We start from the raw sequence: 15328 nt of genomic DNA on the forward strand, positions 1-15328 counted from the left end.
ATCCAAATTTCACTATTCTCAAGTTATCAGGTCATGGGATGTGCTAAAAATTAGCATTCTTTTAAATTGGTTTTTGTTCTCATGCAGAAGAAATGGTTCATTACTAAAAGTTAAAGTTAGAGCAAGCGGTATGATAATGTCGGAGTATGTTTTTGGGGCTACGCATTGCGGATTACTTGTCTGTTTTTTTTCTTTGAACCATTCTACGGAGATTAGGGAATCATTGGAGGAGGATGCAAGCATTTTTATATCACTTCAATCTCCATTGCAGAGGCAGAGTGGTTATGCTCTGTTGTACTAACAACAGTCTGCTCCAGAGTAACCCCTCTGCCTGTGCAATCGAATGAATTATAATACAAACACCTCCAATAATTCCTGGGCTCATTCTTCTTCTCCTTACAGTACAGATATACATTGTAATTCAAGAACCTGTTTCCATGCCAGAATTCAACATAACATGCTTGACGGGAAGATGCCATTTTGCTCAACTCAGCAAAAACAAAAAAAAACAATGACAGAATTTTAATTACAATTGAGTTTTTCTTTACTTTTTCACCTGCTATAAGACAGGAAAAAATACTAGTGCTTACAATCTGCATGAGATGGAAAATGGACAAAAAACGAATTTCTTTTGGAGGGCTGAAATTCAGATTTTTGACATCTACAAATTGCCTAGTAGGAGTAAAGTGCACATAATTTTTGTCCTAAAAAATAAAGAGTTAAGCTTTGGTTTACCTTCTAAAAGCTTTGCCTTGAAAAAATATTGCAGGTAGATTGGTTGTTGAACTGTGAATTCAGGCTTGTAGAAACAAGGTTGTAATTGTTCCTTTGTTGTTTTGGCAAGCGGGTCGTGAGTTTTTGGAGAAAGTAGAACTTGGTAAAACCAATATATTTCTGTGTACCAAAAAACTATTTCATCTTTGAAAAAAAATGTTGGTATTTATCTACATTTTCCAAAAATAAAATAGTCTACAACCAACAACAGTCCTGAGGAAAGTACCTAGAAGATTTAGAATAGCAATGTGGGGGCCAGCAATGGCTACAGCCCCTGCTTTGAGGTACGCCACAGGTGAAATGAGAATAAGGGATAAGACCCTAGCCATTCATCTCTGCCTGCCCCGAGGAATGTCCCTTGTGGCCCGGGAAAAATAAAATTCATTCACAGTCACTACCCTGCACCTGTACTGACTTTTGTCCAGTGCGGAGTTAGAATTCAAATGGGGAACAGCCATTACAACGCGGTTATTACCATGCTGTGCAGTTACAACGCATGCGATGTTACAACGCTATGCCATTACAACGCAAGTCTGTACATCGACTTGCGCTAAATGGCGTGCTAACATTACAAATAGTGTAGTTTACTATCCCAACACCTTCCCTACTGTTAAGTGGACTGGAGTTGGCATAGTAAATTACACTTTTTTAATGTCAGCACGCCATCTAGCGCAAGTCGATGTAAAGACTTGCGTTCTAATGGCATAGCGTTGTAACATCGCATGCGTTGTAACGCATGCGATGTAACTGCACGCATGGTAAAAACCCGCGTTGTAATATCATACATCCATTCAAATGTATGCCCCCTATTGCTGACCAGCACCTGCGCTGTGTTTTGCCCCAGTGGAGTTAGAATAGTAATTTATAATGCACAAAAAGCAGAAGAAAGGTCACCAGGCTATAGTCGGCGCTCACAGAGTGTTGGGCATGAGTATAGAAATTCTCCAAAGTCCGGTTGTGCTAACAGAACAAGGTCAGCCACTCAAAAACCTTTACAACATAAGCCCAAGGAGGGATATATGTATTGAATTGTTACTTAAAACTCCTGAGCACTCAACAAAGTCCCACAGATTTCAGCAGTATTCTTGTTTCTTTATTTTTGACCAGAAATATTTCAGTTGTAAGCACAGAGAAACAGCACTTCAATATGCCAGCACAAAAACAGGCAACACGTGTTTCATTGTATGGCAGATATGCCTATGACTTCATCGCCAAAACCCGTTGTGTGGAGTACTCCTCACACGTCTGACACAGAGACTCGCACGTTCTGGGCTGATGGGACACTGTTGGACTGAAATAATCATACACTACCTGCCAATGATAAGACGTGATTAATTGGAAAGAGAGAAGAATAGGGACACCGCTTTTGCGGTTCTGACCTGGAATGGAAAGGTCACTGCTACTTTGAAGGAAACATATTAGCCCTGATTAAGTCATAGGCATATCTGCCATACCAGAAAACACTTGTTGGCTGTTTTCATACTGTTATATTGAAGTGCTGTTTCTCCGTGCTTACAACTGAAGAATTTCCGGATAAAAATAAAGAAACAATAATACTGATGAAATCTGTGGGACTTTGTTGAGTGCTCAGGACTTTTAAATACTAATTTGAAACTCACATTATGATCCAGCACCTGCCCTGTGTTTTACCCCCAGCGTGTTAGAATAATAGTTTATGCCCCTAGTCACTGCCCAGCACCTGCCCTGAGCTTTCCCCCCAGCAGAGTTAGAATAGTAATTTATGCCCCCTGTCACGGTCCAACAGCAGCCCTGACTTTTGCCCCAATGGAGTTAGAATAGTAATTTATGAACAATGTCATGGTCCAGGACCTCCCCTGAGTTTTGCCCCCAGCGGTGTTAGAATAGTAGTTTATGCCTCCTCTCACGGTCCACCGCCTGCACAGAGTTTTGCCCCCAGTGTAGTTGGGACACTAATTTATAACCCACCTTATGGTCCAGCACTGGTCCAGCACCTGCCCTGAGTTTTGCCCCCAGCGGTGTTAGAATAGTAGTTTATGCCCCAACCACGGTCCATTGCCTGCCCTGAGCTTTGCCCCCAGCAGAGTTATAACAGTAATTTTTGGCCCCTGTCATAGTCCAGCACCTGACCTGAGCTTTTCCACCAGCAGAATTATATAATAGTAATGTATGCCCCCTGTCATGTTCCAACACCTGCCCTGAGTTTTGCTCCCAGTGGTTTTAGAATAGTAATTTATGCCCCACGTAATATCCAGCACCTGCCCTGGGTTTTGCCCCCAGCGGAGTTAGAATATTAATTTATGCCCCCTATCACGTTCCAACACCTGCACTGAGTTTTGCTCCCAGCGGAGTTAAAATAGTAATTTATAACCCACATCATGGTCCAGCACCTATCCTGAGTTTTGCCCCCAGTGGTGTTAGAATAGTAATTTATGCCCCACGTAATGTCCAGCACCTGCCCTGGGTTTTGCCCCCAGCGGAGTTAGAATATTAATTTATGCCCCCTATCACGTTCCAACACCTGCACTGAGTTTTGCTCCCAGCGGAGTTAAAATAGTAATTTATAACCCACATCATGGTCCAGCACCTATCCTGAGTTTTGCCCCCAGTGGTGTTAGAATAGTAGTTTATGCCTCCAGTCACTGTCCAGCACCTGCCCTGAGCTTTGCCCCCAGAAGGTTTTCAATTGTAATTTTTGCCCTACGTAATGATCCTTCACTTGCCCTTAGTTTTGCCCCCAGTGGAGTTAGAATAGCGATTTAAGCCCCCTGTCACAGTCCTGCGCCTGCTCTCAGGGAAGTACCTGCGGTGTTACTGTAGGCAAATTACATCCAAATGCACTGGTCAACACCTGCCTGGAGAGCTGCTTTAAAATGATGTAGATTTAGAAAAAAATACAACTGGTCTATTGTTAATCTTTCTTCATAGAAAATGAACTGCTTATTTTTTTTGTACTTGCTAATTATTACTACTTAACACATAAAATAACAGCACCGTTTTTTACTGTTGTGAGAAGCAGTGCTTTTCCCTTAGTAAGCACGCCTCTGGACAGTTTACTTCCCCTGTGGGAAAAAGTGGCATTTATAAGTATTGTGTAAGTGCAATTCCCATACATTGTGTGCCCCACTAAACAAGAAAATTGTAACACCTGCTTTGGAGCAGGAACATACTGCAATTTGTTAGCATTATGAAAAAGTGTCTGATTGCTTATAAATCGCAATTAACTCCCTTCTGGCACTCTCACTATGTGATAATAAGACCTACCATTGCACAGTTATATTAGTACCAAAGGCATATTTGTAATTTTTAGAAAAGGTTTTCGGGGGATCTCTGCTCCTCAATTTGTATACCCAAATATATGTGTTTTAATAAATTGCATAAAAAAGTGTCTTACTTCCTATTGCCGTTTTTTGATAAACACTTTGCACTACACAATAATCTATAGAACATCTTAGGATACATATTATTATTATTTTTTTAAATGTGTCTTTTTAAAAATTCTTCTTACATTTAAAATATGTCGCCCAGCGTTGAAAGTTCTCACTCAGGTGTTTTCTTAATCCATTCAAACACCAAAAAGGAAGAGGAGTAACAAACTAGGAGACTGAAACAACAGGATTTTAAAAAATATTCAAATAACATTTCTATATGTATTAATAAAAAGGTATTGCTCAAGTTTGTGGTAGGCGTACTTACAAAACCACTAGGTGACACTGTCTCCTTTTACAGCACTTTTCCACAGCGAACCTCTCAGAAGCATGTGGTGCTCATCAGTAGCAGACAGCAACTGATCACAAAATGGTGGGCAGCCTTTGTCATATATTTTCATGTAGATTATCAATTTTGAAAATTAAAATATGATTTGGATTGGCTTTTAAAAAACAAATTCACACATGACACAAAGTTGTATTTTTTCTACTCATTTGATTTTTTTAACAACCGTTATCGGCATTCAAACACTGCCATTTTCCTTTGGGAAGCCTCCTTTCATATTGCTTGACAGAAAGGTAGGGCTATTAGGCTTTTCCCTTACTGTACGAACGAGTCCGGAACAAGCATTCTCATTGTTGGAACGCAGTTGGCCTCCCCCAGTGATCCCCCGCACTATCGGGGGAGCTGCAGGATCAAGTATAGGGGGCGGAGGTGCATACACTAGGGACGCCCCTCACACCTGCTTTCTGCTTTCCTCTTGCTGGCTCTACAGCCCCTTAGTGATTCGTTTCACACTACTTGGATCCCTACCCTGCTCCTACTAGTACTCCACCTTTGATCCTCCTAGAGCCCAGTTTGTTTAAGGTGATTTTTTGCTCCCAGAGAAGAGGCCTTTTCTGGTGGTAATCACTGGTTTTGCCAGCCCTATAAAGCGGCCTGTCTTCCTGACCCTCGGAAATTGCTTGCTGCTCTTTCTCCTGATTTTTGGAATCAAAGTCCTTTGACGCTGGGCTTCAATGGGAAAGTCACTCTTTGACTCCAAGAAAACACCCCGTCGCCTGGACTCCATTATCGGCCCTGGATATCTCCTCTTGTGTGCGGTGTCAAGACATCTCCAGACACTATAACAGCCATCCTTAATTATCTTAAGACTAGTCTGCAAGCTATATACAGCAAAATTGATTTGATGGCTACACGACTAGATCGCTTAACAGAGCCTATGGACCGCCAAGCTGCCTGCATGGATGGCGTGAAATGCAGTGCAGAATCTCCTATCACATAGCCGATGCCGGCGACACTAGAGCCAAGGTTGCTAAACTGGAAAAATAACTGTTTGCTGTGGCCATAACGAATGAAGACTGGAAGCATGATCTGGGCGCAATAATGTGCACATTATTGGCATTGCGGAGTCCAGCAACACTGGCCGGCTGACATCCTAGGTGAAATCCTTACTTTCATCCCTTTTCAATCACAGAATTTCTCTGAGGTTTTCTTTGTGGAGTGGGGTCACAGATCCCTTGGCGTCTGCACCTGCCGGGTGCATCTTTTGGGCCAATTATTGCCAACTCCTCAATTTCTGCAATTGATATGCAGTTATCCACCTGGCTCGTGAAAAGAGACCTCTGCAACATCAAGGCTCTGTGATATCGATTTGTACGGACTTTATTACTATTCTTCAAGAGGCTCACCGCAAATTTACAGAGGTGGTGTGCACACTGCGTACCTTCAATTTAAAGTACTATATGCTCTACCCAGTGCTTCTTAAGGTGGACCTGGATGGAAAGTCTCATGTTTTCCAGAGCTCTGCTGAAACTGTCAGGGTTTTGTTCGACTATCTGCAGCAGAGTCATCACTTACATCCCATGGAGATTTCCTCATCCATGCTCATCCAGATGCCCAGGATCAGGCTGCCTCTGGAGAGCACTAATGCAGTATACACATTTTTGCCTTATCCCTCCTTTCCCTCCTACATGGACACTACTGGTCTGTTTTTTTTAAGGCTGGTCTCTTTTCTCATCTTTCCTCTGAGTTGGCTGCAATATGTCGCCCCCTCCTATTTTTTTCTCCTCCGTCCCTCAGGGCCCTAACTAATTCATCTTGGCCTCAGATCTATCTGCTTGTTGTTCTGTTGCAAAATTCTACTTCTCAAGCTCACCCATGAGAGTTATCATGCCCTATGATATGTATCACCCTTTTGTAGGGTACTTTGTTGTATTTGGTCTATGAGATATGGTATCTTGCACTGACAGTTGGGGTTTTCAGTGTGGGTGAGGGTGGGAGGTTCTGGTGCCATGCTGTTTTAAGGTCTGTTAGTACAAGTTGTTCTGCGATAACACTTACTAAAGTCACTTAGTTCCTGCGTGTATCCTGGGTTTTCATTCTTCTTCGTCCTCACCTCATCTTTTTTCTGATTTGTTCCATGACGTACCCATAGGTATACGCTTAAATGGCTCACCTGGAACAATAGCAATCTTAACAACTGCCGCAAGGTCAGCAAGGTTCTGTCTTACCTGGATTGTCACAAGATGGATACAGCTTTTTTTTTTTTTAATACAAGAGACACACCTCGCACCTAAGCATTCGCATTCTTTTGTCTCTTAGTTGTCTCCTCATCGATATTTGTCTTCATACAGTTCTTATTCTCGGGGTGTGTGCATCCTGATACGCACCCATGTAGCTTTTAAAGTACATGTGATCTATATGGACATGACGGGCAGGTGTCTTCTTGTAGTGAGCACACTTGACAACAAAGAAATTGCACTGGTTAACACATATGCACCCAACATTGATGAACCTCAGTTTTTCCTTGATATCTGTTTTAAGTTGCACACTTTTAGTGTGGGCCCTGTGGTGTGGGCAGGAGAGGGTGGGACCTGGTACTTGACCCACAGAGGGACTGCTCTGGAACCTGTTGGTTCACAATACTCTGTCAGTCAAGGTATTGCACGATATTATCATTCTATATAAGCTATCTGATCTATGTTGTACAGCACATCCGGCAGTAAAAGCTACCTCTTCTACTCAGGGCCCCATGAATCCTCTTCACGCCTCACTAATTGGCTTGCCTCCCCCCAAAATCGCCTCCTGTGTGTCAGAGGTTCAGCATTTGTTTTGCATGCTTTCTGATCACTCTCTGTTACTCCTTGCCTTGACCCTTCTTTGCTCCGATTTGTACCATTAGTGCTTCCCGGCTTCCTCTCTCTTCAACCCAGTCTTTAAAGAGGAGTTGTGGATGGAGATACTATAATATTTTCCGCTCAATGTGGATTTGGTCCCGAAATATGCCACAGTCCGGGAGGCCTTCAAACCCTACATTTGAGGACAGGCTATCGCCAAGCATGCCGAAGTTCTGAAGGACATTCAGCAGCAACTAAACTACCTGGAGCGTGACATTAAGAGTTTGGAACTTGCAATTAATTGCACACCACAAAAAAACTATTTTGTAGGAGTAAAATTAGCTTTTGCTGCAATTTTGTGAGCTGGCGGACTGGAAGGTATACCATTTGGGGAAATACACCCAACGGAGGTGGGGAGAGACTAGGCAAGATCCCAACTTGGTTGCTTATGACGGAGAGGGCCAGATCTCATATTGTGGGAATACAGGATAAAGGCAGACTAGTAATCATCAACAAAGAAGATATCTAGCTACCTTTGTTTGATACTACTCACACCTCTATATAGCCGGGAGCACACAACCCTTATGTGACATTGTTGAATATCTCAACAACGTGGCTGTGGTGTGTCTTGATGACTGCCATAGACAAAAAGTCAGCCAATCTTTCCGTAGACAGTAGTCGCGGCTATAAATTCTCTGACCAGCTCCAAGTTTCCTGCCACAGACGGCTCACCACTGATTTTTATAAACCATAAAAGCATATCCTTGCTTCCACCTTACACACTGAAGCACTCCGAGATGGGAAACTGCCCCATTCGAACTGAGAAGCTGTTATTTCACTTCTCCCTAAACCCTGTAAAGACCCTGTCAAATGTGCCTCCACTCAACCCCTCTCGTTAGTATATTGTGATAGTAAGATCTTAGCAAAAATGTTGCCACCAGACTTGCTCCTCTGTTGGAATGCCAGGCCGCCCCTGCACAGACGGGGTTTGTTCCACATAGATCTATGTCAATTAACCTCTGAATGGTATTCTCTTTGCTTAATAAAATCAACCCTGAGGTCAGGGCAGCAAGCATTTGAGTCCTTTGAGTGACCATTTCTGTTTGAGACTCTCCAATGATATGGCATTCCCAACAGTCTCCTTGCTCTCATTTATTTGCTATATACATGTCCTGTGGCCTGAGTCTCTGTCAACTGCCTTGCGTTGGATATCTTCCCCTTGGTGGGTGGACACTGCAGGGGTGTCCATTATCACCCCTCCTGTTTATTTTTGCGTTGGATCCAAGGGCAGTTCCTCCTAAATGACGGAGGAGTATCGCCCACAAATAAATTAAATGGCATGTCAATGGCTTTTTATTTTGCCACTGGTGTTAGCTGTGCAGCGCAAGGGTTGAGGCGGGGCTCAATCCTGCAATTGCAGGATGAGTGTTTCCCCTGCCAGTGTGCATGTCGGATTAGCTGGCTGTCTACAGCCATCCTATCTGACATGCGCACTGTGGAGCCAGCAATCCGAGGACTGTGAAATAGCCTGGCGATTACTGGCACAGGCCCCCAGCCTCAAAATGAGTGCTGGGCTAGCTTGCTCCAACCAATCCTGGAGCTACTCTCATGCTGAAACAGCATGAGAGCAGCTCCAGGATTGGTTGGATTTGCGTTCCAGGTGCAAGAAGGAAGTCCTTCCCTACTCGTGGGCACAATCCAGCAGAGAAGTGACACACCAGGAGAGAGCCGCCGACGAGTTTATGGTGAGTTGTGCGCCATCGCGCCCCACCATGATTTGTTACCGCTAGCTTCCACTGCTTGGCTCCACTAGGTCTGTTGGATCCATGACAGGCACTTAAACTAAGGCCTCTGCTTTTGTCATGGAGACCTTTTATGATCCATCTACGCTGACAACAAGTTGTTCTTTGTTAGAGATCCAGAGGTCAACTTAATCCCCCCAATCTGGTAAATCATTAAATTGGGGGCATACTCTGGCATTTCAATCAATTGGTATAAACCGGACCTTTTTCCGCTCACTGACTGTACTGTGCCAGTCACGCTGGAAGCTAGACCACAGATTCTGTTAAATATCTGGGCCTATTCCTGCACCATAGGCCAGATCAGGTTATTCAATTTAACTACGGTCCAATCATTTATATTCTTTTGAGCCGGTAGGCAAGGGTGCCTTTGATTGTGGTTTTACTGTCCGTCTGAAGCTTGAAGTGCATTTGTTCCATAAAAGTAGCTCCTGGGTCCGTGTTAAAGGTACACTTGATGGTGTGTCCTGGTTTATAGAGTTTGTCCTAGTGCAAGATTTTGTATCCAATAGGGATGGCTGCGGCGAAGTCCGGCGCTAATGTGCAGTTGAGCCAGGTTTCGGTGAGGAAGAGAAGGTCTGGTGCATTGGAGTTGATGAGATTCCAAATCTTGGCGGAGTGCTTGTCGAGTGAGCGCGTGCTGAGGAGCATGCACGCGAGTGAGTGTTGTTGTGTGGGATGGGTGTATGGTGCTCTGTGAGTGCGGGTCTTGAGTTCTGCATTGATGAGGGGTGCAGTGAGTGTGTGCGGTAGGAGTGGGTGTGTGGAGACAGGTGAAGCAGCAATGAAAGCAGGCAAAGGGGACAACTGTGGACTGAGGTGCGGTTTGGCGGAAGTGTTTGTGGCGTTCTCCAGAGTTGAGCAGGTGGAGTTTGTCAGTGGTGTGGCTACGGGAGGCGTTTGGCCCAGTGTTCTTGGTACAGGGCACAGTCCCGGCACTGACGTGTGCAGAATGGCATATCTTTGGCAAGCCTTTACCACGCAGGCAGTACGCCCGGTGCATGGATGTGCTGCGGCCTACATTAAATAGGGCTTTGGAGAGTGGGAAGTGCATGGAAGGAAGGAGAGCTCAGCAAGAGTGGGAAAGTACAGCGGGGAGAGCGTGAAAGTCTAGTGGAAGCAGCAAGGTGGGAAAACACGATCTGCGGAGCAAGTCAAGGAGCAAAAAATGACAGAAAAGACCAAGATGCAATAGGAGCAGTAAGTGTAACAAAGGATGCAAAAAGGAGCAGTTAAACAAAGACATAGGATGGATAGAATTGATGGCACAGACAAAAAAGAGCAGGTACCGAGTCGGGGGCAGAACGAGCTGCTAACAAGAACAAGCATTTGCAATGCAATAGGTCTCGCATTTACGCGAGTTTGAGCTATTGACATTGTAAATGACAATGCTGTTTATTTTTGCTTTTAAAACATAAATAAAAGGCATTTTCATTTACAATGCCAATAGCTTAAACTCACGTAAATGCGAGACCTATTGCATTGCAAATGCTTTTTTCCCCACTTCGACCACTGATCACAGGAATTATGTAGCTTTCAGGCTCATTCTTGAACCTTTTTTAAACGTATTTGCTCTATTGGGAAGTGTTCCCTTGTAACTAGGCTGAAGAGAAATGGAACCTAGAACAAGGACCTGAACAAGGAAAGTGTGGGTGTAAAAACATCATGATCACCATTACACAGCACTTTTCTCACTCACTCAAAGTCGATTTGCTACTGGCCACCTCAGGCGACCTAGCCTGGCAGACATTTTACCCGCCTCCGAACGCGCTGCCAGGTCTCAAGGATGCGCCCGGTGCGGATCTCTTTGCACAGTCAACACTACGGGCACGGTGGGGGAGACCGGTGTCAAGGGCACGCGGCAATAGGGCTGGGGCGATGTCAGTTTTCAAAGTTTGTTTGCAAAAGGAGAGAGGGTGCCACAAACTAAGGGGCTAAAAGGGTCATGCATTTCGCTACTGCCAGGCTGTTGTACTGGCTGTTGGGTAAAAAGACTATTCAAAGTAGGCACTCAGGCCCGTCAACTAATACGTAACCAAACATTTCACCAAGGACACTGTGCTACTCTTCTACGGAAGCAGGTAGTGTGTCTGTGAGACTGAAGGCGGCGTCTCTCCAGTTCCCGCCCAGTCTCAGCACACCACGCTCTCTCTGTTGATAACAAGGGTTGAATCCCGGACTTTTGATGCGTCCGATGCTCAGACTGCGTTCTGTTGAGTGCCATTTTTAAAGGGGAAGTAATTGTGGAGAAACACAGGCCACCCAAAACACCCACCACTGGTTACAGACTAACTATGGAAGTATGATTTTAACATTTGCCAGTTTTAGCCGCTCGTTCTTTTGTATATTTGCCAGTGATTGCACTGTTCATTAACATGCTGCAGCATCGGATTTTCAATAAAGTTTGTTGTAAAAGTTCTGCCATTTTGATAAGAAGTTATGTAGGGTCTATCAAGCTAACCAAGTCTTCCCATTTCACTGTGGTAGACTATTTAGGGTTCTCAGCCTTGGCCATGATTGTTTGGCTTGCTTTGCTCATATATTCTGTGCATATACACCTGGGATTAAAAGCGTGTGTGGACATTATTGGTGCAGATCGAAGGGTAAGGTGCATGTGGCAATTTATAGATTATACTACCAGCGAATTGCATTTGTTTTACTTGAAACCAGAACAGTGGTAACAGCGAATAGGAGCACCAGTAGTCCTACAAGTTTGGTAATATTTCTGTAAAAACTTATCATGCCAATACACATGTAACGCAGGCAAAAACGCAAGGGAGGGGGTTCTTACTTGCACCATTTAAATGATGAAAAACCGTGCCTTTGTATCAATGCCATATTACAGATGCAGGCACAGAAGCAAAGGAGCTGTCGTGGGCACCCTGACTTTGTGGCTCAAATAGGTAGTGTTCAGTCATGTGCCCCTAAGAGTACCCCTTAGGAGGCAGTAAAGGGGTTCTGGGAGCACCACAAAATATATGCCCCGGCTGGCGTGTGCAGTCCCTCACTGTACCTGCCCGCGGGGGGATCTCTGTCCTCCTCTGAAGTGCAGGCCCGGTTGCCTCCTGCAAACAGCCTGTCCATCTTTCACGAATGCTCTGCTACTAGGGCAGGCGCTAGTTTGCAGATGATCTGGGGGGCTTATATTGTGATAGGGCACACCGACCAGATCTGCTCCCATTGCACAAAGTCTAAAGTGCGCCTTGACCACTGCAGTGCACCCAATCTGTGATATGGGCTCTGAGTGCTCATTTCTCCCCAGCCCCCTCCACAGCCAAGAAAAATACAGATTCCTGAGGCTTCATTCTATGTATTGTTAACTTCCTATAACTGCCTCTCTGAATCTGTCAATTCTTCTTCTCCATAACACCACCTTTATCCTTCACACAACATGTCTTTGGAGATAAATGGTGCCTCTTTGTTCTGTTAATATGTGTATAGTTCATAGATAAAGGAGGAGTTGCCTCTCAAGTTCCTGCACACCATGGTTCTGCATGGACCTCCCACTCAGCACAGCCTGTCCCTGGCTGGAATGCTAGAAGTTCAAATATTTACCCAATGAGTTCAAGAGTCTGAAGGCTGCGGATGGTATGAAATGATTGAATGTGTGATGATGCATCACCACAGACACCCTAGGGTGTCCTGATGAACTTTGACCTCTTCTTCTCTCCCTGGAGTGTACTCTGGGGAGTGTGTCAAAGTACCAGTGCAATTATCTGCACTAACCCAAGCAGGGTCACTGTTAGGAATGCAACCATTGTCTTGAAACTCAACAAAAAACACAGAATGGAAAACCCAATTTGGCACAAAATGTACTTTGGGTTTAAGGTCTAAAACCTGAATATTGAATGCAAAATTTGGAAGCATGCAAATATCGAGGACAGAATCTCGAAAGGGTAAAGATTTTCTCTACCTAACCCCTCATATTTGTACCTTGGTGATATATATATCTTCAAGGTGGATAGATGTGGAGTTAGGAACTTTATATCTACACTTCCCTCTATGTACTTACCTTTCGATATTTTTATCCCGCAAAATCCTGTACACGATATTCTTGGGCTCAATATTCAGCAACACAACTGGAGTTGAAAGGTAATGTATAAATATGAATATAAATATAACTTAATATAACTACAAACTGTAGTAAATTTTAAAGAACTAAAGTGAACATAAAAAGTATAATACTCATATTGAATGATGTTATAATTGCAAATGCCACCATATTAGGCGGAAACAGAACATTTGATGGCATGCAAAGATCCCCTTATGTTAAGGGGGATGGAAATTTTGGGGGCAAAATCACACAGTTGCAATATTAACTCATGGGTTTCTTAATTCTAATTCCATGTTTTTTTCACTTTTACCAGACAGCAAAACTGCATTCTATTTCACTTTCAACACTGTTTTCTCCCATTCAAACATGTACGGGGAAGACACCAGGTATAAGCACAATTTGCACTCAACTTGGAAAGTCATATCAGCTGCAAACACTGTGTCCACCCAATTTCATCATTACCGTGGGCTTCAATCAAGTGGAAATTAAAGTATATTGCTAACAGCCTCATTTACAGTTCAGAAGGAATTGAAAGGCCTCCTGTATCTGAAGGAAAATCTAAATACGTTGTAGAATGCACCAAACTTGCTGAATTTCCTCCACCGCACTATCCCTATGCTGGAGGAAATTGGGCTGACGGATTCTACTTCACGTTTAAAGTTCCTTATGTAATTGGAGGACATTCAGTTCCCTCAAAACTCTAAGTAAGGCCCTAAGTTTTCCACTTTTAGGCACCTTGAAGGAGCACCTGATGTTCCTATCCATTCTGAGGACGCCTGCCCATGAAGAGGGTTAGATAACATATGATCATGTTGGAGAGACTAAAAAGCACCGGGAACGAATTTGGTGATCTGTCCCTCCTCCCCCCTCAGATGTGTGGGGTGCTCTGATAGGAGGTGCTCTTGAAGTGTATTTGGCAAGCTGGGCGACATTGCACCTATACCCATGGAGTCCTGCACCGGCTTGCTCAGTCATTCATAGGCTTTTGGCCTAGGAGCCGCACTGTGGAGTAAACATTACTATGCCTGTTACTTGCAGGCACTCATACTTACCAGCAACGCATATATGTGGGAGGAAATCTACTTTACTTTACTCATACACTTCAGTGGCAGGTATGCCTATATCAAGCGGAAATACAGTTTAGATCTTCCTCCTATGTAGGCAAAATTCACCTATAAATTACATTTACAGGTGCACACATCAATATGCACATGGCATGTAATGAGGAAATACCCCTGAACATCCTAATTTTTACCTGTCAGATAGATGTGCACACCCATGCCCCCCTCACACACACAGCAGGGCCCAACCAGTGACACTGGAGTAGGGGTGTGGTAGGTGCTGCAAATCCCCCTGTACAATTACTGTGAGATTGGAAGAAGAAAAGGCAATAAATGAACTTATTGTTTTTTTACAGCCTGCGGCTTAATTTTAAAGATAGCCACAGGTTGGATTTAATTATGTAAGGCAACACTAGTTTAAACAAACTAGTGATGATTTTATTATTTCTCAAATTTATATTTTGAAACGTCTGCAAACTTTGTGTACTTTGGAATAATTCCAAAGGTTTTGAGTTTGACAAAACATGACATCAAATTAAGGCACTTTTGTTACCTTGTATTACAGTATTTGGGGCCAGATGTACGAACTGACAAATAGCGCCTTGCAAATTGCATCACATTTGTGACTCGTAATTTGTGAGGTGCTATTTGCCATCTACAACAGTGTGTTTAACACTGTTTGCGATTCCAAATGTGGTTGCAAATTGCGAGGCTCATGAATATTAATGAGCCTGTCGCAATTTGCAACCCCATTGGGGATGGCTGGCCCTCCCAGGGATGGTGGTCTGCTGGGCTCAGCAGACCTCCATGTCTGAGATTGCCTTTCAATAAAGTTTTTTTTAATTTTTAATGCAGCCCGTTTTCCTTAAAGGAAAACGGGATGCATTTAAAAAACAAAAATGAAACGTTTTAATCGTTTCATTTTTTGAGGGCAGGTAGTGGTCCCTGGGACCACTGCCTGCCCTTAAAAAAAATATTTTTAGAGACGGTCACAAATTGGAAGGGGTCGGACCCCTTTCAATTTGCAACTGCATTACCACCCTCTTGAAGAGGGTGGTAATTTTCGAGCATTTTGATACCGCAGTTGCGTCTGCAAAACATTCATACATGGGG

Source organism: Triturus cristatus, chromosome 12 (genome assembly GCF_964204655.1).
Source record: "Triturus cristatus chromosome 12, aTriCri1.1, whole genome shotgun sequence".
NCBI classification, from domain to species: domain Eukaryota; kingdom Metazoa; phylum Chordata; class Amphibia; order Caudata; family Salamandridae; genus Triturus; species Triturus cristatus.